This window comes from Pantherophis guttatus, chromosome 6 (assembly GCF_059756535.1).
Source record: "Pantherophis guttatus breed Tessera chromosome 6, ASM5975653v1, whole genome shotgun sequence".
In the NCBI taxonomy this organism is placed as follows: domain Eukaryota; kingdom Metazoa; phylum Chordata; class Lepidosauria; order Squamata; family Colubridae; genus Pantherophis; species Pantherophis guttatus.
In genome coordinates, this window is record NC_142068.1 from 75,322,453 (window position 1) to 75,343,622 (window position 21,170).

Below are 21,170 nucleotides of genomic sequence, written 5' to 3' on the forward strand. Positions count from 1 at the left end.
CCCGCCCACCACCCCGGATGCTGTCATCAGCTATCTGCGCATGCGCAGAAGCAAGGTACATACACGAGTGAAGCGAGGGTGTGCGCGATCCCATTGCGAACTGGTAGTAAAGGTAAGTAGAACCCACCCCTGGTATAGATATAGATATGGATATTAATTTTGTGCTACCCAGACAAGACTTAAATAAATTAAAAGAAACATGTACATCTTAGGGACATAATAGGCTTCATTCTTAATAGTTATGTCAGTGTTCCAAGTAATGCACCCATAGAACTCCGAGGCAGGTAGATTCCTCAAAGAACAAATTAATTGGATGCATTATATTGGCACAACTGGTGAAAACCGACTCTGAAAGTTCCTGCAGTTTTCACCTAATTAAAAGAGAAAGTCATCAGTCATCAGTCACATGGTCCAATCAAGGTGCTGGCCAGTTGCTTGGTTACTTCGCTCCTTCTCTCTCAGCCACCTGTTGGAATGACCTTGTTTCACTGCAAAACCCCAGTTAACTATTTCATTTCCCCTCCCATCTAGTGACAACCCTGAAGCCTGAAAGATGGCCCACCCACGTTTGCTTCAGGGTTGACAAGTTAATTTTGGCAATGTTTTTGTGCATTCATGCGTAGAATTCTAATAATCCTTCTTTCACATAGACATCTCCTATTCTTACCTTTCACAAACAAGTATTTTAAAAATGAGTCAGGAAATGTTGCATTCAGATTTATATCTTGCTTTATATTTGGGACATAATACCTATGTGCACAAATCTTGAAAAAAAATGCTTTAATAAACCCTTAGTGATCACTTAGTAAATGGAATTCATAAGGACCAAATGCTTCATTTTCAGGCAAGGATTGTAGGGGATGAGCAGACTGAGCTGGAAGGCAGAGTTAAATGTGTCATCAGCTTGGCGTCATTGTGTAGCCACAAGAGACCCAAATTCAGCCCTCTATAAATTCAATTGCCTCTTATCTAATGCAATTTAGTTTTGACCATTACTTGGCCAGTTTCTTGTGTATAGGTAGCAACAGTGAACTCTTCTATGTTTTGAACTCAATGAATGCTCCTGGTTATTTGTGTCTGATGAAGATTTGACAATATCATCTTTAAATTTTGATATACTACATGTTAAATTATTTTAATTTAATCTGAATGATTTCAGTTATTTGGTTTTTATGTGTGTGTGTGTGTGTGTTCAATAATTTCTTGAAACACTATAACATATTTTTAAATTTTTCAATTGATGACTTTTTGAGAGTCAAAAAGTCTAAATCTTCATTTTTTTTCCAATTATAACAAATAACAGAAAAGCAAAATGACCAGTAACCGTGAAAACAAAGTTGCTAATATAACAGTTTTAAAGTAAGATATTAGCAAAGTCCAGGTAGGGAGATTTGGACAAGATACTTACAAAGCATGAAATAACTCTACTGTAGGAAATATATTTTATGCACATTTGTTGAACAATGCACAATTTATTTAACATTTAAGCTTTTGTTCATTAGCAGAGTTGGCACATAGATGGTCTATTTTATTAATAATGCTAATTAGCTATTTAAATTTTGTAAACTGCATTCCAGAACCAAAGTATCAAATGACATAAATTATGTTACATAAATAACATTAAACCTAAAAATAGATGCATAAACTGATTGCCTAGAAGTTTCCCCTATTTTTAAACAATGAAAGTAAATAAGTCAACTTAAATGGCAATTCATTGATGTTCCTGGCAAACATTATTCCATTGGGAAAGCAATCAATATGTTTGTGTTGCTGATTGAAAACAAAACATCTACTTGAAAAGGATGATGATTGCATAAACAGCTTTTCTATGTTTATACATTGCAACGCCACAATCCAGTTATTACAGACGTTTGGTGTCACAGTTTGCCAATCTTTTCTAGACAGATGGATATAGATGGCTAGAGGGCATAAAGGAAAAAAAAAATCCCTTTAACTCTATGATGCTACCGTGTTTCCCCGAAAATAAGACCCTGTCTTATATTTTTTTTGAACCCTGAAATCAGTGCTTGGCCTTATTGCCATGCGCTCAAAAGCCCAATTGGGCTTATTATCAGGGGATGTCTTATTTTGGGAGAAACAGGGTATCTCTAACTATGATATTGGACCACATTTCCCCCCCTAAAGCATTATGGAGTGTATTTTCTATATGGACAAACTTTGGCTGGAGGTGAGATTGATTCTCTCTATGCATCCCTCTGGAGTTGGTAAATAAATGGATCTTAAAATAAATAGCAGCTGAAAACATTTTTTTCAGGGAACCTGCATGAAATTGTGAAATTTTGACCCAGAAATAGGATAGAAGAATTTTCCAAAATGGTAAAACATATTTCTCCTAGTAAAATCTTAGAGGTAGTCCTTGACTTATGACTGGTTCATTGGTAATCATCCAGAGATACCACATAGCCCCCCCCCCCAAGGTTCTTATGATCCGGATTTGAAGTTTTGATGGCTGGCTCTCCCCCATTTCACATGATTGTAGTTTGAGTACTTGACAATGGGCCCACATTTATGGCTTTTTGCAGAATCCCATTGTCATGTGGCCGTGATTTATGACTTTTTTTTGGTTGGAGATTGGTGTTGACTTTGGGTTTCTAGAACACCCTCCCCATCCCAAGGAGGACAATGGATTTGCTTAAGGATGGCAACTGGACTTGACCATTAGTCTAATACAGTGGTTCCCAACCTCTTTTTGGCCATGCCTCACCTAACCATCCCTAAAATCCTGATCCCCCCCCGCGACATATAATTCTTATTATTCAAAAAGTGACTTCTACTCATGTAGAGGAAGCCTAAAAGGCAATTAACTTGGTTTAAACAAGGTTCCAATCACCCCCATTAAAAATCAATTTTGCCCCCCTGTGGGGCATGGGCCCCACTGGTCTAATAGGAGGTTCTGTCATCAGTCATGAAATTGAGAAGAATTTGGTGTGCACCATTGGTGGATTGCTCCCGGTTCGCACCGGTTTGCAAGAACCAATAGTAAAAAATTTTAGAACCCACCCCTGGTGGGCACCTCCTTGGAGAACAAGGTGGACTTCTGTGAGACCTGATCATTGTAAATATCCATGTCACAGCTTCATACATAGAAATGGTGAAAACAAAAGATAAAAGAACTATGGTACAGCTGCTTTTTAATATCCAAGGGCCTTCCTCAAACCTCTCTTGAGGTTAAATTTGAGAAAGATTGCCAAAACTTTTTCATATTTTTGCCGTTAAAGTGCAAGTTATTCTTTCTCTGTGTCTCTCCCTCCCTCTCTCTCTCCACCTCTCCACCTCTCCATCATCTATCTATCTATCTATCTATCTATCTATCTATCTATCTATCTATCTATCTATCTATCATCTATCTACCATCTCTCCCTCTCTCTCTCTCTCCCTCCCTCCCTCCCTATCATCTATCTACTATCTATCTATCTATCTATCTATCTATCTATCTATCTATCTATATAACATCTATCTATAAACTAACTAACTAACTAACTAACTAACTAATTAACTAATTTTTGGCTTGTCAGAAGCTTCTTTGTTTCTAACATGGCTTTATTTATATGAAATTCAGAAGGGTATCTCTTTTTACAGTGGTCAGTGGCCACTCTGTTGACAAGCATATCACAAATCAAATATATAAGATGAACCTCAAATGAATTATATAAGACTTATTTGCCTAAAGATCATTATCTCCTCCTTCTTTCCCTCCTCCACCTCCTCCTCCTCCTCCTCCTCCTCCTCCTTAAATCAACTAACAGATTGAAAGAAAGAGAGACCTAATTCTTCCACAGTTGGACTCACAGATTGCTGCTCTCCAGAAATACCACATAACCAGAATTGCTGGTTATTTGTCAAACTTTGTGACAAATAGCCAGCAAATACAAAATTAATCACCAGAAAATAATGCTAAGTGAGGCTGAACCTGGGTAGTGTTTGAACGGGAAATTTCAAATGTAGTCCAAATTTCATTATTTCTATCTGAAAGTGATAAGGCTAAGGCTAGACTTCAAAGTTAAATAAAATCCCCAAAGCAAACCATTTTTGTACTGTTTCTAAGAAAACTACATAGTTGCATCTAGGATATCCCATGAAGAACTTACGCTATCTCGAAGGAGACTAACTTTTATTTGATGGTGAGATTTGACCCCTTCTTTGGCTGGAGAATAAATTCTTTTTGAAATCTCTGAAATCCATGTAAAGGATTGAAGTGACTATTGGAATATTAATTGCAGATAGAAGTCACTTCTTTGTCTAAATCTGTATGCTAATGCTAAAACCTAGGGTTCTTTTTTAATGCGCCTCCCTCAAACTCCCACTACTTATATAACTTTAATGGGCCTTCGGGGTTTAATAAAATGGACGAAGGTAGAATATTTCATTTACATTTACATTATTGATAATTAGGAAGTTTGCAGCACTTGGTATGTTCTGTGAATGTATGTAGTACACAGTGGTGGGATTCAAGTAATTTAACAACCGGTTCTCTGCCCTAATGATTTCTTCCAACAATCAGTTTGTCAACTGTTCAGAAAGTTAACAACTGGTTCTCCCGAAGTGGTGCAAACTGGCTGAATCCCACCATTGGAAGTACAGTAAGGAGAAATTGGGCTCCTTACATTAAAATGTTAAAACGCACCACTTTAAGAACTGCCATGCCAATGGGTTTTTCAAGCCTTTCATAATTATTGTCATGTTGCTGTTAAAATTCTGTCTGAACTTTCATTAAATCCCATCTGTCTGAAGGATTTACGAGACTGATCAATTCCATGGGCTGAGAGTTGACTTACAAGTGTTCCTCCCGGGAGACAGATTTTCCAGGTATTTTTTGTTTCTCTATGTTCTCTTCCGTTGTAATAAGATTTTTAAAAACGCATCAATCCCACCTTTTCATTTAGGCTTTCCAGCAGGAATTTTCCAGCAACAGGCATTGATCTTTAATGAATAAAACAATCAAAGACACAAAACTTTGATTGCCTGAGTGGTGTAGGAGGCGAATGCCTCCTAAGGCAGCATTTAACATCCAGCTGCCTGCAATTACTGCGAGTTCAATTCTCACCAGGCTCAAGGTCAACTCAGCCTTCCATCCTTTCTAAGGTGGGTAAATTGAGGACCCAGTTTGTGGGGGCAATAACCTGACTTTGTATAAATATACAAAAGTATGAAGGCTATTGCTTAACACATTGTAAGCCACCCTGAGTCTCCGGAGAAGGGTGGCATATAAATCAAATTTAAAAAAAAATAATTAATTAAAAAAACAAAAAACAAAAACAAAACAAAAATATTATTGATAACCTACCCTCTACCAGAGCATGGATTCTCTGGCAATGAATCAATTATGCAGCAACCACATTAGTTTCCGTGTATTTCTCTTTACAAGGCTAGAGATAAGGTTCTAATCTTAGAGGACATTGATTTCCTGTCTGACCTCCATACCAGTTTCCATAATGGTTTTCTTTAAATACTCAAAAAAAAAAAAAAGAGTATATTGGAAACTGGGCTGTGAGTAGGCCTGGCCTGGGAGAATTTCTTAAATCCTGCAATATTTTTCCAACAGTTTCCATGTTCAGATGGAAACTGGATGGATTTTTATTTTAAATAAAAATCAACAGATTAACAGAGTTGGAAGGGACCATGTAGGTCTAATCTAGTCCAAACCTCCACCCAAGCAGGAGACCCTACACTCATGATAGCAAACCTATGGCATCCGTGCCACAGGTGGCACGCAGAGCCATCTCTGCGGGCATGCAAGCCGATGCCCAGGTCAGCTCCACCACGCATGCCCACGTGCCTCCCACCCCCCACAGCTGATTTTTGGGTCTCTGCCAGGAAACGTGCATGGGGGGTGGGGGGTGTGCCCCCACACCCCATTTTTTGTTCCAGGAGGCTTCAGGGAGGCCTGCTAGCACAAAAATGGGGGATTGCATGCGCATGCACAGGGGCAGGGGAGCACAAGTGTGTGTGTCATGCACTCATGTGTGGGGGGCAGGGGGAGCACAGGGGGTTGCATGCGTCGGGGCTGGGCCTGTGGGGGGTATTGCATTATGGGTGTCAGCTCGTGTGCATGTATGTGCTTTTGGCACCCAAGGAAGAAAAGGTTCGCCATCACTGCCCTACACCATTTCTGACAAATGGCAGTCCACTCTCTTCTTTACAAGACCACCTTCTGCCACGATAACTTCCCACCGGCCAATCCACTCCCACAGAGAGGGTCTCCTCAGGTGCCGTCGGTCAAGCAATGTAGACTGACGACCCCCAGGGGGAGAGCCTTCTCTGTGGGGGCACCCGCCCTCTGGAACGAGCTACCCCCAGGAATACGACTGGTCCCAGACCTCCGTACTTTCCGCCGAGCATTGAAGACTTTCTTATTTCAGCAAGCTGGGCTGGCTTAAAATTTTAATGGGCTATTTTATGGGTAAAGGGTTTTAAAATTTGGGGAAGCCAAACTGATCTAATTCTGTTTTAATTTATTTTAATTTTTATACTGTATGTATTTTAATTTTGGCTGTTCACCGCCCTGAGTCCTTCGGGAGAAGGGCGGTATACAAATTTAATAAATCTTAAACCTTAAACCTTCTTGAAAGCCCTCAGTGATGAAGCTCCCACAACTTCCAAAGGCAACTTCTGTTCCATGGTTTGATTGTTCTCACTGTCAGAAAATTTCTAGGTTCAATCTCTCCTTGATCAGTTTCTATCCATTATTCTTTGTCTGGCCTTCAAGTGCTTTGGAAAATAGCTTGACCCCTTCCTCTCTGTGGCAGCCCCTCAAATATTGGAACACTGCTATCATATCTCCCCTGGTCCTTCTTTTAATTAGACTAGCCATGCCCAGTTCCTGTAACCATTCTTCATACGTTTTAGTCTCCAGTCCCCTAATCATCCTGGTTGCTCTCCTCTGCACTTTTTCTAGAGTCTCAACATCTTTTTTTTGTGTGTGTGGTGACCAAAACTGGATGCAGTATTCTCGGTGTGGTCTTACACCTTACATCTGCATCAGGCCATTGGTTCATTTGGACCAGTGTTCTGTATCATTATAAGGATGTGTAAAACTCATGTGCTCCTTCCTCTATTACTTTCTACTGAGCCGTGTTTAATTTTCCTGCCACTGCAAGTAATAGAAGGGAGACTTTAAAACAAGTGAACTGAGAGTTAAAAATATTTTACTGTCTTCCCTTCTACTCGACAGGCTACAACTAGCAGGTTTCTGAACTTTTTGAAGCACTTTAGCATCAGAATGGGAACTAGAACTTTGTGTAAATATATTTATATATATTGGTACTCTGTGTCTAACAACATACAGGTAGTCTGTGCTTAACAATGCTAATTGTGACCAGAATTTCCATTGCTATGTGATGTCATAAATCATAATGTCACAATCATACTGCTTAGTGATGGCAGTTTTGGCAATCCATCCTTGTCGTTGTAAGCAAAAACTGTGTTGGATGTTAGGGTTAGGGTCAGGTGATCACAAAAGAGCACTGCAATGGCTGGAATTTTGAGGACCATTCATTCAACACCATCACAAATTTGAACAGTTGTTCAATTTGTGGTCATTAAATGCAGACCACCTGTTAATGGTAAAAAAAAATGGATTGGCTAATGGAAGGGGATAATTCTGCCTTATTCTCCCCAGATAACTCCCCTTATACTACTCTATGAAAGAAGGTGGCAAAAACATATGAAGAATATGAAGAACAGGGTGTGGACCAGAGGTGCTATTCAGCAGGTTCTGACCAGTTCTGGAGAACCGGTGGCAGAAATTTTGAGCAGTTCGGAGAACCGGTAAATACCACCTCTGACTGGCCCTGACTGGCCCTACCCCATCTCTTCTCTGCCTCCCAGCTGATCGGGAGGAAATAGGGATTTTGCAGTATCCTTCCCCTGGAGTGGGGTGGGAATGGAGGAGATTTTACAGTATCCTTCCCCTGCCATGCCCACCATGCCACACCCACAAGCCATACCCCGCCCACCAAGCCACACCCACAGAACCGGTAGGAAAAAAATTTAATTCCACCACTGGTGTGGACGGTCCAGAGAAAAGAAGGACTAAGAGTGACATGTTAGCAGTATTCCAGTATTTGTGGGGCTGCCACAAAGAAGAATGGGTCAACTTATTTTCCAAAGCATCAGAAGGCAAGACAAGAAACAATGGATGGAAATTAATCAAGGAAAGAAGCAACTTGGAATTAAGGAGAAACTTCCTAACAGTCAGAACAATTAACCAGTGGAACAGCTTACCTCCAGAAGTTGTAAGTGCTTCATTACTGGAGGCTTTTAAGAACAGACTGGATAGCCACTTATCTAATATGGTATAGGGTCTCCTGTTTGAGCACGGGGTTGGACTAGAAGACCTCCAAGGTCCCTTCCAGCTGTTTTCTGATTGATTGATTTCCTCTATTGTTTAGTTGATGGGAATTGCTTTCTTTGTTCCTAGTTCATGCCTTCTGCTAACACTTTCTGAAAAGGTGCCCTCTCTGCTTCAGTGGCATTCAATAACAACATAAAGCTAGTTCTTTGGCTTCTCAGTAAATTATGACTAAAGGTCAAGGTACTGAGCACTGAACCATGTGTCCAGGAGCTGAATGTGATTCAGTGATATCTAATTAATTCATTATCTAACTTGGCTTCCTAATCCAGATAAATTCCTTTGATCTCTTGCACTTCATTAGAAGGTTATGCAGCAGTACTGAGATCCTCTGGTAAAAAGGAGTGGGTTCTGGTGCAGACATGTCCATTTGTTTCTTGGATGTTCTCATACAATTCCTTTATTCCTTTATTTATTTATTTGAAAATTTATATTGCCATCTACTCGCACGTGGTGACTCAAGGCGGTTGACAAAGATATAAAAACACCATATAAAAGAAATAAAAAATAATAAAATAATAACCCCCCATCCTCCACCCTGGTGACAACACATGTTCATACTAACCATTTAATGGGCTCCATCCTGCTCCGGGTTCCCCAGGCCTGCTGACAGAACCACATTTTCAGGACCTTCTGAAAGACTGTTAGAGTGGGGCCCAGTGTCAGGTTTCGATGTCGTCTCAAATAAAATAAATTGCATTTCCAAACAAATAGTCTTTGATGAAATCTTTCATTTATTTAGCACAACAACCTGTCCCCGATTATGGCGTAGCCAACACTGACTTCCTGACCCCAAACCTTCCCTTTCCGTTCCCCAATTCTCTGCGTCTCATTTGCCATCTTCCAAATCACTCTTTCCATATCTACTACTTCAGCTCCCAGGAATGTCCCCCCTCCCATCTCATCTCCTAGAGGATATTATCTTCAGGGAAAATAAGTAGGTGAAAAGTCATGCGTCCTCTTGCCAGCTGCCCCCTCTTCTCCTTCTTATGTCAGCACTAGAGTAAATGCAGGTTGAAGTGCTGACACCCAGTCTAATCTCTGGGGGAATGATGTTCCAGAGAGAAGGAGCCACCACGGGGAAGACCCTTCTTCTGGGTCCTGCCAGATGTATCTCCTTAGGGGACGGGACCCACAACATTCCTTGCCTCCCCGCTCTAGTCGGTTAGGTAGACCGCCCTCCTCTGCCTTCCCTACAAACATTTCTTGGAATCTACATTTTCTTCATTTTAGCAGATTCCAAGATCGAACTGGCTTTTGTTCTCTATTCACAACACAGTGAATAACACATTCTTTGACATGCTGTGGAGCACTCATTTTCAGGCTTTGAAGCTTTCCCTTGATAGCCATATTGTCTGCTGGCATTAATTTATTGCCAAATAGTACTTGAATGCTCTGAAGCTTGGGTTTTGCAGTCTATTTTTAAGGAGTCCCATGAGGAAAAAAAAAATCTGATAATGATCTCATCTCTCTTCAAAACATTGGTACCATGCTGGGACCGTGTTTGATCAGGCCTAATTTTTTAATCTCCATCTTTCCTCCAGTTACTTTAGGCAATTTCCTTCTGTACACAAGGTATACAGGTTCATTCTGTTTTCATTTTTAAAGGAGACATGGGTGGCTGCCTGTTAAACATTTTGGACTAAACTTCATTCAGTTTTCTCCCAGCTCTGTATAATCTTGTGGATTGCTTCAGCAAACCTGATAGATCTCTCATTTTATCTCTTCAACGTTTAATGGCAAACTGTGTTGGAAAGGCTGTCTCTACATTTCTACATATTGGATGATGTTGATCATTGTACTTCCCTGTTCTTCATCCAGGAAAACAGGAAAAAGTAAATGAGTGATTGCTACGTAATTTGCTAATTAAAACTTCTTTTAAAATTACTGCAGTGTAATTGCTCACAAATGTAGAGTAGTTAAGGTTTTTGTCATCCTGGCGATTTTCATGCATAGGAACTATTTCTGTACATTGGTCCTCAAATCCATTTTTTTAAAAAAATGCATGAGATTCTTATCTGTTAGTGATAAAGGCTTGTTGCTAGTGACCCATACTATATTACTGTCCTAAGACCACTCCCTCTGTTAGCTATAACCCTTTAAAGATGATATTTAGATAATGTGTTGATTCAATGTCCCTTAGAAGTATAGTATAGAATGAGGAAAGGTTACTGATCAGAATTCCTTTTCTTATTTCTTTATAAAACTTGGAAGGAAAAAAAACACACCCGCAAAGAGCTATTCCATGGAAACTCATTTCTTTTTTTCTTTTTCAATGTGCACAGATCAAGAAAAAAAAAAAGGTTCAGTAGAAAGAAGGATTTGAATAACTTAAGCATGGCTTTATTATGGAGATGTACAATGCTTCACTATATTCTACTACTTCTTTTAATTTCATTTATTTATTTCAGATATTTGAACAGCGGGGTAGCCTAGAGGTGAAGACGCTCGCCTCACCATTGGGAGGTTGAGAGTTCAATCCTATTATTTATTTTATTTTATTTTTATTTTATTGAATTTCTATACCGCCCTACTCCCGAAGGACTCAGGGCGGTGAACAGCCATGAAATAAAACACATACATATACAAAATTTAAAATCGAATAAAATGAATTAAATAAATTTGGCTGAATTGATACCCATAATTTAAAATACCCATATTTTAAAATACACTTTACACTTAAAAGGGAGAAGATTTAGGCGGCAGATATTTCTCTATCAGGGCACAAAGAGAAAATATCTGCTGCAAACTCTGCATAGGTGTCAGGAAAGGCATCCGGACAGTAAATGCTCAGCTCCATTCAGTCGCACTGGCTCCATCCCGATAAAAACGGGATTACAGGCAGTGGTGGGCTGCTGCAAGGTCACGCGGGTTCGGGTGAACCCTTAGCTGTGATCGCTTGCTGGGCCCACCCACCCACCCTTGTGCTATGTTTTCCACATATAACTAAATTTCTGGCTCGTTCCCCCTGCCCACACTGCCCAGCTGAGTTCCACATTGCCCCTGCTGTACTCACCGGAGCTGCCTGAGTTGATTAGCGGCATGTTTGAAGCTCCGTTTCAGTCCTAAAGGGCTGCGTGCGAGCAAAGTGAGCACGTGTGCGTGTGCGCTCACAACCAGTGAACCTGTTGTGAATGTAAGTGCAGCCCACCTCTGATTACAGGATCATAAAAAGAAAAAAAAAACACATTTCAGATATTTATATGGCCACCCATCTACCAAAGGCACTGTAGGTGACAAACCAATACAAAGTAGAAGAACAACAAAATCCATAGCTAAAAAGTGGCAAATCAATGGCCACCTGAAATGTCACAAATAATAGATACACCTGTAGCCACATCAGAGCACCATTTGTACTCTGGCTGCATTGTCCTAGGGGAATAATCTAATTTTCACAGCTTGTGAAGGGCAGCAGGGTCAAAGCCATCTATATTTGAGAGTAGGAGTATCAGATATATATTGATGGCCGTGCTCATTTGGTTCTATGAGGAAGTTATTTGGTCAATACAGCTTCAGGTTCAAAAGGTTGTTTTTATTATTTACAAATATATACATGCATACGATCAGGGCCGGATTTAGATGAAAAGAGGCCCTAGGCTATTCCACTTATGAGGCCCTTTCACCTATAGGGAAAGTGTAATTTTAATTTTGCTAACAATTTGAATGTAGGCCCCACTTGATCTTGAGGCCCTAGGCTGCAGCCTAGTTAGCCTATAGGAAAATCCGGCCCTGAATATAACAATACAATGTCTCATTACCAACTCAAATAAAATCATGTCCTTTTAGAATCTTGAATCTCCGATTCCAACTATATCAGGGCCAATTCACACAGACCTAAAACGTAACAACAAGAGCCGCAGTGACGCAGAGGTTAGAGTACAGTACTACAGGCTACTTCTGATGATCACCGGCTGCCAGCAGTTTGGCAGATCAAATCTCACCAGGCTCAAGGTTGACTCAGCCTTCCATCCTTCCGAGGTGGGTAAAATGAGGCTCCAGATTGTTGGGGGCAATAGGCTGACTCTGTAAACCGCTTAGAGAGGGCTGTAAAGCACTGTGAAGCGGTATATAGGTCTAAGTGCTATTGCTATTGCTATCTTTAAAAATATAATAGGGATTATTTTATAGAGATAAAATTCTGTCTTCAATTCTAGAACATAACTAGAAACCTTTTCACAGCTGTGTGGATCAATACTGCTCACTGATCCTCAGGTTTGCAGTTTTTTTTCAAACCATGTATTAGTTTCCATAACATTAGTTTGTTTATAAATGTAGCCAGAGAGCATGAGCCAGAGGTGGGTTTCAGCAGGTTCTAACCACTTCTGGAGAACCGGTAGCGGAAATTTTGAGTAGTTCGGAGAACCGGTAAATACCACCTCTGACTGGTCCTGCCCCCATCTATTCTCTGCCTCCTGAGTCCCAGCTGATCAGGAGGAAATGGGGATTTTGCAGTAACCTTCCCCTGGATTGGGGAGGAAATTGAGATTTTACAGTATCCTTCCCCTGCCATGCCCACCAAGCCACACCCACCAAGCCATGCCATGCCCACCAAGAACTACCCACAGAACCGGTAGTAAAAAAATTTGAAACCCACCACTGGCATGCACGCATGGGAGAGAGACAGAGACACAGACACAGACACAGACACACACAGAGAGAGAGAGAGAGAGAGACAAAGAGAGAGACAGAGAGAGAGAAAGAGAAATTGTCATAGGAGGCTCTAAATTCTAGTAAATTCATACAAGAAGCATGGTAGATGTCTGGCTGGCTAAGGTCATTCATTCCCTCTTAGCACTCATATTAGGGAAAAGTAGAAGAGGCAACTTTGTGTATGTCACCTTGAATTGTTTAAAAGTTAGTAAATTAAGAAGTCAGTTATGCTAGATAGACAGATAGACAGGAAATTATTTTGATCATTGATCAACAAAAGTCCATTTTTTTATATTGGCTGCATGGTTGTTCTTCCATTTTTATACAAGGGGATGCTGTAATACTAGTACTTTGTTCTATTTCACCAAAGGGAATTGGGAGCACAAGGTACGTAACCAATTTCAGGAAAGCTGCTACAACTAGTCTCCCCTAATCCTTTTGCCATACACATAAAAATAATTCCAGGTATTGTGTATTGTCGACTTTGGCCTCAAAGACCAACACTCCTAGCAGCTAAATCAATTCCCGAGAAAAAGCTTTTTTTTTTTTTTTAAGGAGAAAATAAATAATTGATAATGGAGATGGAGGGATGGAAGGATGGACAGACAGATAAAAAGGTAGAAAGATGGAGATCAGGCAGCTTCTCTCTTTTTGGGGGGTTGTGTAAAATAATTTTCTAAATTATTTTAGTGTATTTCTGGATTTGCTTGCATTATGTTTACATTGTTAACCTCTTTTCTAAACTTTATAAAGTTTAGAATAAAGAATCAAGCGCTTATTCTTTTAACACTTTTACTCTTTCAGATCTTTTCAAAGACTTTCCCCCGGTATTAAAGTACTTATTTTTCCATATATATGGAATTGCCAAGTTGCCAAGTTAGTCTTTTTGATGTCACCCCTTTGGGGACCATCTGCTTTATGGGGCACAAGACTGCCACTGGTTACAATCCAGTACATTTTAAATAGGTACCATGTTTCCCCGAAAATAAGACCGGGTCTTATATTAATTTTTGCTCCAAAAGACGCATTAGGGCTTATTTTCTGGTTAGGTCTTATTTTGGGGGAAATACGGTACTAAATACATCCATCTGGCTGACAATCTTAACTGGGGCTTATTTTGGGAGTAGGGTTTATATTACGATTGCCCTGAAAAATCATGCTAGGACTTATTTTCTGGATGGGTTCTATTTTTGGAGAAACAGGGTAGTAATAAACCCAATGGAATTTACAACTAATAGTTATGCATAGGATATCCCTCTTTAATTTTCACACAGGAGGTGTTCCAACTCAATCATTTTGGTTGCCGTGCTCCAACTGTTGTTATGTCCTTTCACAAAAGGGACAATTGGAAATTATACTCATTAAACCTGAGCTTCAGTGCAAAAATTAACAGATTTAAAACTGCCTCAGAGAGTATAAGTCCTGGTCATTAGGCAAGACAGCCATTCAGCAGGAAGATGAGCTGAAGCTCTGAAAGTTCATTGAATTTCTCATTCAGACCAAATTCAATGCAAATCCCACAAATTGGATTGGGGAATTGGCTCTTTTCATTCCTTTCAGTGCCATTGCCTCCTGCCAAGCCAATGCTGATAACCATCCCTTAGGATATCTGGGGCAATGAGGAAAGGAGGGATTTGCTGATCATTATTCGCATTTTTACCTACTTGAGCTGCAAAATTCATACTAAAACCAATGTCTGGTTTCTGGCCTAAATACCAGATATTCCAAAATGGTGTTAATCCAAGAAATCAGTGAATTGACAAGTTAGGAGTTGGCCTAAGTCAGTGGTTTTTGAACATGGCAACATTAAGATCTATGGACTTCAACTCCCACAATTCCCTCGCCAGTTGGCTGGAGAATTCTGGGCATCAAAGTCCACACATCTTAAAGTTGCCAATGTTGAAAATTACTGGGATAAGTCAATACTGACAAAAGGGCTGTGATTCATCTGCCAGGAATTACATACCTTAGTAAAGTACAACTCCCTCAATTGCTTAAATACCTAAACAAATATAACAAAAGTTTAAATAAAGGTAAGCGTGGCTTCCATAAATATTATGCAGCAAGGTAAAATATAAGTATTTGGTGTATGGTTTCTAAAGTTTATGCCAATAAGTCCAACAAATGAAGTAGAAATAAGAGGAAAGTCAGGAATTAAATATTTACATATATTATTTTTAGGGATGTTTTTCTTTTCTGTTATAAATAATACTATAGTGGAGATTTTGGCATGGAGCTCAAAAATTATAGTTTTTTATATCGAGAATACAATTCCATGCATTTTGCTTAGTATGTTTGAACATTCATTGTATCACTACCATAATTACCTGTCCATTTATAGATGCTACTTTTTTTAAAAAAAAAATACACCTTTAAAAAAAATACCTAAACTATAACATAAAACTCTTTCCCTCCCAAGAAAAAAAATTGGTACAAGAGGATTGACATTCATCGCAGTCACTTTTTCTCTTTCATTTTTCCACTTTAGGCACCACGTTGAGAATGATAGCTGTGCTGTAGCTTCAAGTGCCGCATCAGAATTTAATAGCTTTACTAAAGGACATGCGCTGTACGGATTAGCCATTGCAGTATCAAACAGCAAGTAAATATTTTTCCAAAGCTCTTCAAGCAAACAGACGTTGCTTAACAAGTCTGGGGGAAAAAAAATCACAGCTTTTTCCACAAGTGGCAGCACAGCTACTGCTCTTGGGCAGTAAATGGTGTTAAGGCCACATCCTCACAATTCTGATGGCAAGATAAGAAAATCACATCTGATCTGTGTTAACCCCATACTTTCAAATGGCTACCTTTGTGAAAACTTCCCATGAAAAGAGGCGGAGGATTGGCCTCTCCTTTTTGAGGCTCAGTTTCCTTTTTTACCTGAAGAGTAGACGGAGACATAAAATGGCTAACAGCAAAGGTCCATCAGCCAGGGCAGAGGTGTCTCACCTCTGCTCTAAACGCTACCTTGATTTCGATCAATAAGGCTAAATAACAGTAGTTTTTCGAACCACGATACACTTTAAATTGCACAAAGCATAACATCACTACTACAGTAGTTATTTATTGGGCAACAATAGTGTGCTAGGTATTGAGCAGGATGTAAAAGCATTGTAATTTGTACCAAAGAGGGAGAGACAGGGGAAACAGGAATGGAAAGAAGGGTATAATATGGCCAATAAATAAGAACTTTAAAAAATCAAATGGGAAGAACAAACAAAGAATGTAGCCTATTATTCAGAAATGACACCAAAAGTTGTGCAGTAGTAAGAAAAGCAGAGGCAAATAGGTAAAGCAGAGAAAAGTAAACAAAGAGGCATTTGGGTAGTTTAGAACAGGGGTCTCCAACCTTGGCCACTTTAAGCCTGGCGGACTTCAATTCCCAGAATTCCCCAGCCGCCAGGCTTAAAGTGGCCAAGGTTGGAGATCCCTGGCTTAGAATATACTGTATGTTGACTGTGACATCACCTGTTCCAGATTCTTCACTCACGGAAGAGATGAAATTACTTTCAGCTACCTCCAAGCAAAACAGGGGCTTCTTTTCCCCTTCAAGGTCAACTAGATGCTGCTCTTTTCTGTGCCTAACATTTTAAGTATTCCCTCATAGAAAGGTATAATTCTGTCAGGAAATAAGATTCAGGGTTTTAGAAAAATTATATCCAGTCTGCTTCTTGTTCTATTTTCTTGCAAAGAATTGTGTTTTGAATGCAGAGAACATTAAAGAACATTCAATCATGTGGTTCATTTTCCAATTACTACACAAAATGGCAATGTTTTTTTATTCAACCTCTCATTGGCTTCCCCAAAGTGGTCAGTATTGATCCTAAAGGGTCAATGCGATTATCCCATTTGGGTGGTTAGTTAGTTAGTTAGTTAGTTAGTTAGTTAGTTAGTTAGTTAGTTAGTTAGTTACTGTGTTTTTTTGAGTATAAGATGCACCTTTTCCCCCCTAAAAGGGGGTGAAAATTTGGGTGCATCTTATACACCATATGTAGCCCTGCCCACCCACTGGCCTCCACCCTTTGGCCTCTGCCTCCCAGCAATTTACCTCCTTGCAGCAAGCAGCAAGAAGAAACAGCCCATTTCAGCTTCAGCACAGCCTAATTAGCACAAGTTGATTGTCCGTTGGATCGGCCTCCCAACTCTCAGCTGTTTCAGGCTGCAGGGATTGCCATTGCCTATTGCTGCACGGGCCTCTGCTGCTTGCTGCAAGGAGGTAAATTGCTGGGAGCAGATTTTTTTTTTCTTGTGCTAATCAAGCTATGCTGAAAACAAAAATGAAAGTAAAGCAGGCTATTTGCTGTTTGCTGCAACGAGGCAAAATTGCTGGGAGGCAGAGGCAGATTTCTTTTTCTTGTTTTCCTCACCAAAAAAGGTAGGTGCGTCTTATAGTCTGGAGTGTCTTATACTCCGAAAAATACGGTAGTTAGTTAGTGTAGTATTTATTAAATTATCTTCATGCAATAGATTTTTCAGGGTTGATAAGCAATCTGAAATTTCATGAAGGGGTCAATGAGCTGAAGGGGTTGGGGACTTCCTGCTCTCATTAAATAATCTAAGTAATCTTATTGGGTTGAAAAAATATGAGGTTTTTTTTTTAAAGTAAAATATGAAAGAATATCTTTAAAAGATTGGGTCCTATTTCCTCCACTGAATTATTTTTTTTTTCTGATTACTGATTCTAATTTTTAACAGCTATATGGCAGGCAAGAGAAATATGGCCTTTCTGTGTTGAGAATTGCTGTGTCTGCTGAATTTTGCCAGTGCAGATGGGTAATAATTTTGTCCAAGTTTGTGAAAACTTCCCAGTATGTACACATTCATTATAAACTGGATGCTTCATTATGAACTTGAAATGGAGTAATTTATTACTGTCAATGATCAGTTTACAACTCATATAACACAAATACTGTTCAACATTCTATTGCTGGGAAAAGCAGTTGGGAATCAGAAAAGTGGAAACCTGCTGCAACTTCATATTTCTATCCCTATATTACATTATTACATTATTATTTTTAGTAACTCAGCCGGCAAAACAAAACTTTGATGATAAATCCAATGTTTTTACTAAACTCTAAAAAAGATATAATCTGGAAAAATGAACAAACGAACAAACAGTTATAAATAAAATAAAAATATAAACAGGATGCTGTTCATTTTAAACATGTGTGCTACTCCATTCTTTTAATGTTTTAAAAGAAAAATAACAAAAATGCTGAATAGAATTTAAAAAGGGGGCATGGGAAGACAAATAATAAAGTGGAAATAAAAAGGTTGCACTGATTTTGAGTTCTGTCCTCAAAGACATCCTTTGATGTGCAGCTCAAGGGACTCTTCTTTTGGATACATTAATATGCCCTCTGCCAACCCTTAACTGGGAAGAAAAACATGCTGTGATAAATTGAACAACTAATGCTGTCTTTAATGGAGAAAAAAATAACAGCTTCAATTGTTGGATTTCCCTGGTTCTCTGGTCACTAGTGGGGATATGATAGCAGTCTTCCATTATTTGAGGAGCTTTTCACAGGGAAAAGGAGATCAAGCTATTCTCCAAAGCATCTGAAGGCAAGACAAGAAGTAATGCATGGAAACTAACTAAGGAGAGGAACAACCAAGGAGAGGAGAAATTTCCTGACAGTAAGAATAATTAATCAACAAAATGACTTCCTTCCAGAAGTTGTGGGTGCTCCATCACTGGAGTTTTTAAAGAAGAGATTGGACAACCATTTGTCTGAAGTGGTATAGAGTCTCCGGCTTGAGCAGGGGCTGGACTTGAAAACCTCAAAGGCCCCTTACAAGTCTGTTATTCTGTTTCTGCTGTCATTGATCATCTACCTATTCTTCTCATTATGGAGGAAAGCACCAGGGAAGAAGATAAGCCGGGGCTTAGCACTTTATAGAGCCTGGTACTGAGACAGCTTGTCTGTGAGATTGGTAGAGGTTGGTTGCCCAGCAAAGCAGAAGTTGTAAGGTGGATGGGGACTCCTCTGTGAAACAGAAGAGGAAGCCCAACTCAACCTATAGATCAGTATGTCAGCCCTGAAGCCATTTTAGGAGCATCTTCAGGGCTACCACAGCAAAACCGGTTGAAGCTGTGGGAACATGACGGGGGGAGATAGAGATAGCTGGGGGATATGTAGCCAAAATAACATTCTTTTCCATGGAAGCCAAGGACACTCTACCAGGTGTTGGAGGGGCGTGGACGAGAGCCAGCCGGAGATGAGACTGTGACCTGATTGGGCGATGCGATGGACTTGTGACCTGGGGGCAAGAACTTGAGGTTTTGATTTGGGTGGGGGAAACTTCAGGTTCTTCAGAGTTGGGTTTTTTCCAGCTGTGCCAATATGACGTTCCTAATAAATTCATACTTTGAGGAACCTTTAAATCTCAGAGTTTTGATTGTTTTGGGTCTGTTACTTGGAACCCTGACATAGGATCTGTATTTGTTCTACGGTTTACCTCACTTTTGTAGAAAAAGTGCTGTATGTTCACCGGAGCTTGTGTTTCTCAGAGAGAAGCTCTGCACAACCTCCCCCTCAATCTTTTCAGGAGGACACAGCAGGCCAAGAAACAGATACACCACAAGAACCTTGGTGTATGGAGGAACAAGAGACAGCTACGAATCTTCCTCCCTTCTTCCTCCCTGTGAAAGAAGCTGTGAACAATTGCAGGGGCAGATGCATGATCCATGGGAGACCAGTAAGGGAAAACCAATACAAGCTGCCTGGAGAAGGAGACAAATGCAATATCGCCAAGGACACATCCTTTAAAAGCAATTAACAATTTGTTTTCTAGTTGGAGTTAGAGAGGCATGGGAATAAGTCCAGTAGCTGTTGTGCATTCCTGATCTGGAACAAATGTTCAACGGCTTTTAAAATGAAAGCGAACACCGCAACTACCGAAGAAACTGGGCTGATATACAGCAGTGACAGCTGCTTCTCCTTCTGTTTTCCTCCACTTCCAAATATACAGGGCCACCCTGGAAAGAAACTCTGCCATACAAGAAAGGAGAGAGTGTTTCACATGTCTCTCTGAAGCCCTGCTTTATGGATGCACACAGCTGGCTGCTGCAGTAATAAGTCAATTCAGTCCATCATCCCCAATCAGTGAAACAAAAATTTAAATATGTTTGCTCTTGCCATTGTAGTTCCTGCTTCAGAAAGAAAACATAAACCAATATCAACATCTCCTTTGTACCTCTGTGCCTGACTGCGTGTGAGGAGTCTGAGTTTGCTTTCCTTGACAACTTCTTATCCTGGATTCTATTTCTCTTTTCTTTTTTGCAAAAAAAATTGTTTTCATTTTGATTTAATTCTAAAAGAAACGTGTTAGTTGCTTTTTGGTTCAATGTCCTCCACAAAGATCTAAATTTAAATTGAAGGTCCCAAAGGTGCTTTTTAAAGAGGTAACCAGGGGTGAAATGCTCCCGGTTTGGACCGGTTCAGCTGAACCGGTAGCAATGGCGGCCGGTGGTTCGGAGAACCAATAGGGATGGCAGCGCGAGGCTCCGCCCACCCGCCCGGTCGTCATTACTTCCTAGTTTTAAGGAAGTAACCTGTTTTTTACCCTCTGCACATGCGCAGAAGGGTTTGCGCATGTGCAGAGGATCCAAGCACACATATGATGCATGCACACAAGCAAAACATGCGCACACAGTGCATGCACTTCCGAACTGGTTGGGAAGGTAAGTAGATTTCACCCCTGGAGCAGTGGTGGGTTGCTACCGGTTCTCCCCAGTTCGGGAAAGCCTGTAGTGGAAATCTTCATAGGAGAACAAACCGGTTCACTCTGAATGTCATTTGGGCCCTCCCCCCACCCTCGTGAGGCACCTACCTTTATTTTGTTTGTTTTTCAGTCAGCTGTAAAGGTACGGCAGAGGGGATTGCCATGCCTCAGCTGTTTATTTTCTCAAAGCGCGTGCGCGATGCGAACCGGTGGTAAAACTGATTAAAACCCACCACTGCCCTGGAGGTAACTGGACTTTCTTGTTTTTCTTTGAAGACATTTCTCTTCTCATTCAAGAAGCTTCTCCAGCTCTCCAACTCTTCTCTTCAGCTAAAGAAGCTTCTTGGATGAGAGGCAAAATGTCTTCAAAGAAAAACAAGAAAGTCCAGTTGCCTCTTGAAAAAAACATCTTTGGGACAACCAC

General features: G+C 40.2%; 1 long non-coding RNA gene across 1 annotated transcript in view; it reads right to left on the minus strand.

The window, feature by feature from the left end:
- Nucleotides 1-11,514, minus strand: part of LOC148113159 (uncharacterized) — a 28,139-nt gene extending 16,625 nt beyond the window's left edge. The window contains exons 1-2 of the long non-coding RNA XR_015728525.1: nucleotides 11,388-11,514; nucleotides 8,937-9,012 (exon numbers count right to left, since the gene is read on the minus strand). This is a non-coding gene — a long non-coding RNA (uncharacterized LOC148113159). The remainder of the gene's footprint in view (nucleotides 1-8,936; nucleotides 9,013-11,387) is intronic.
- Nucleotides 11,515-21,170: the final 9,656 nt, after the last annotated feature.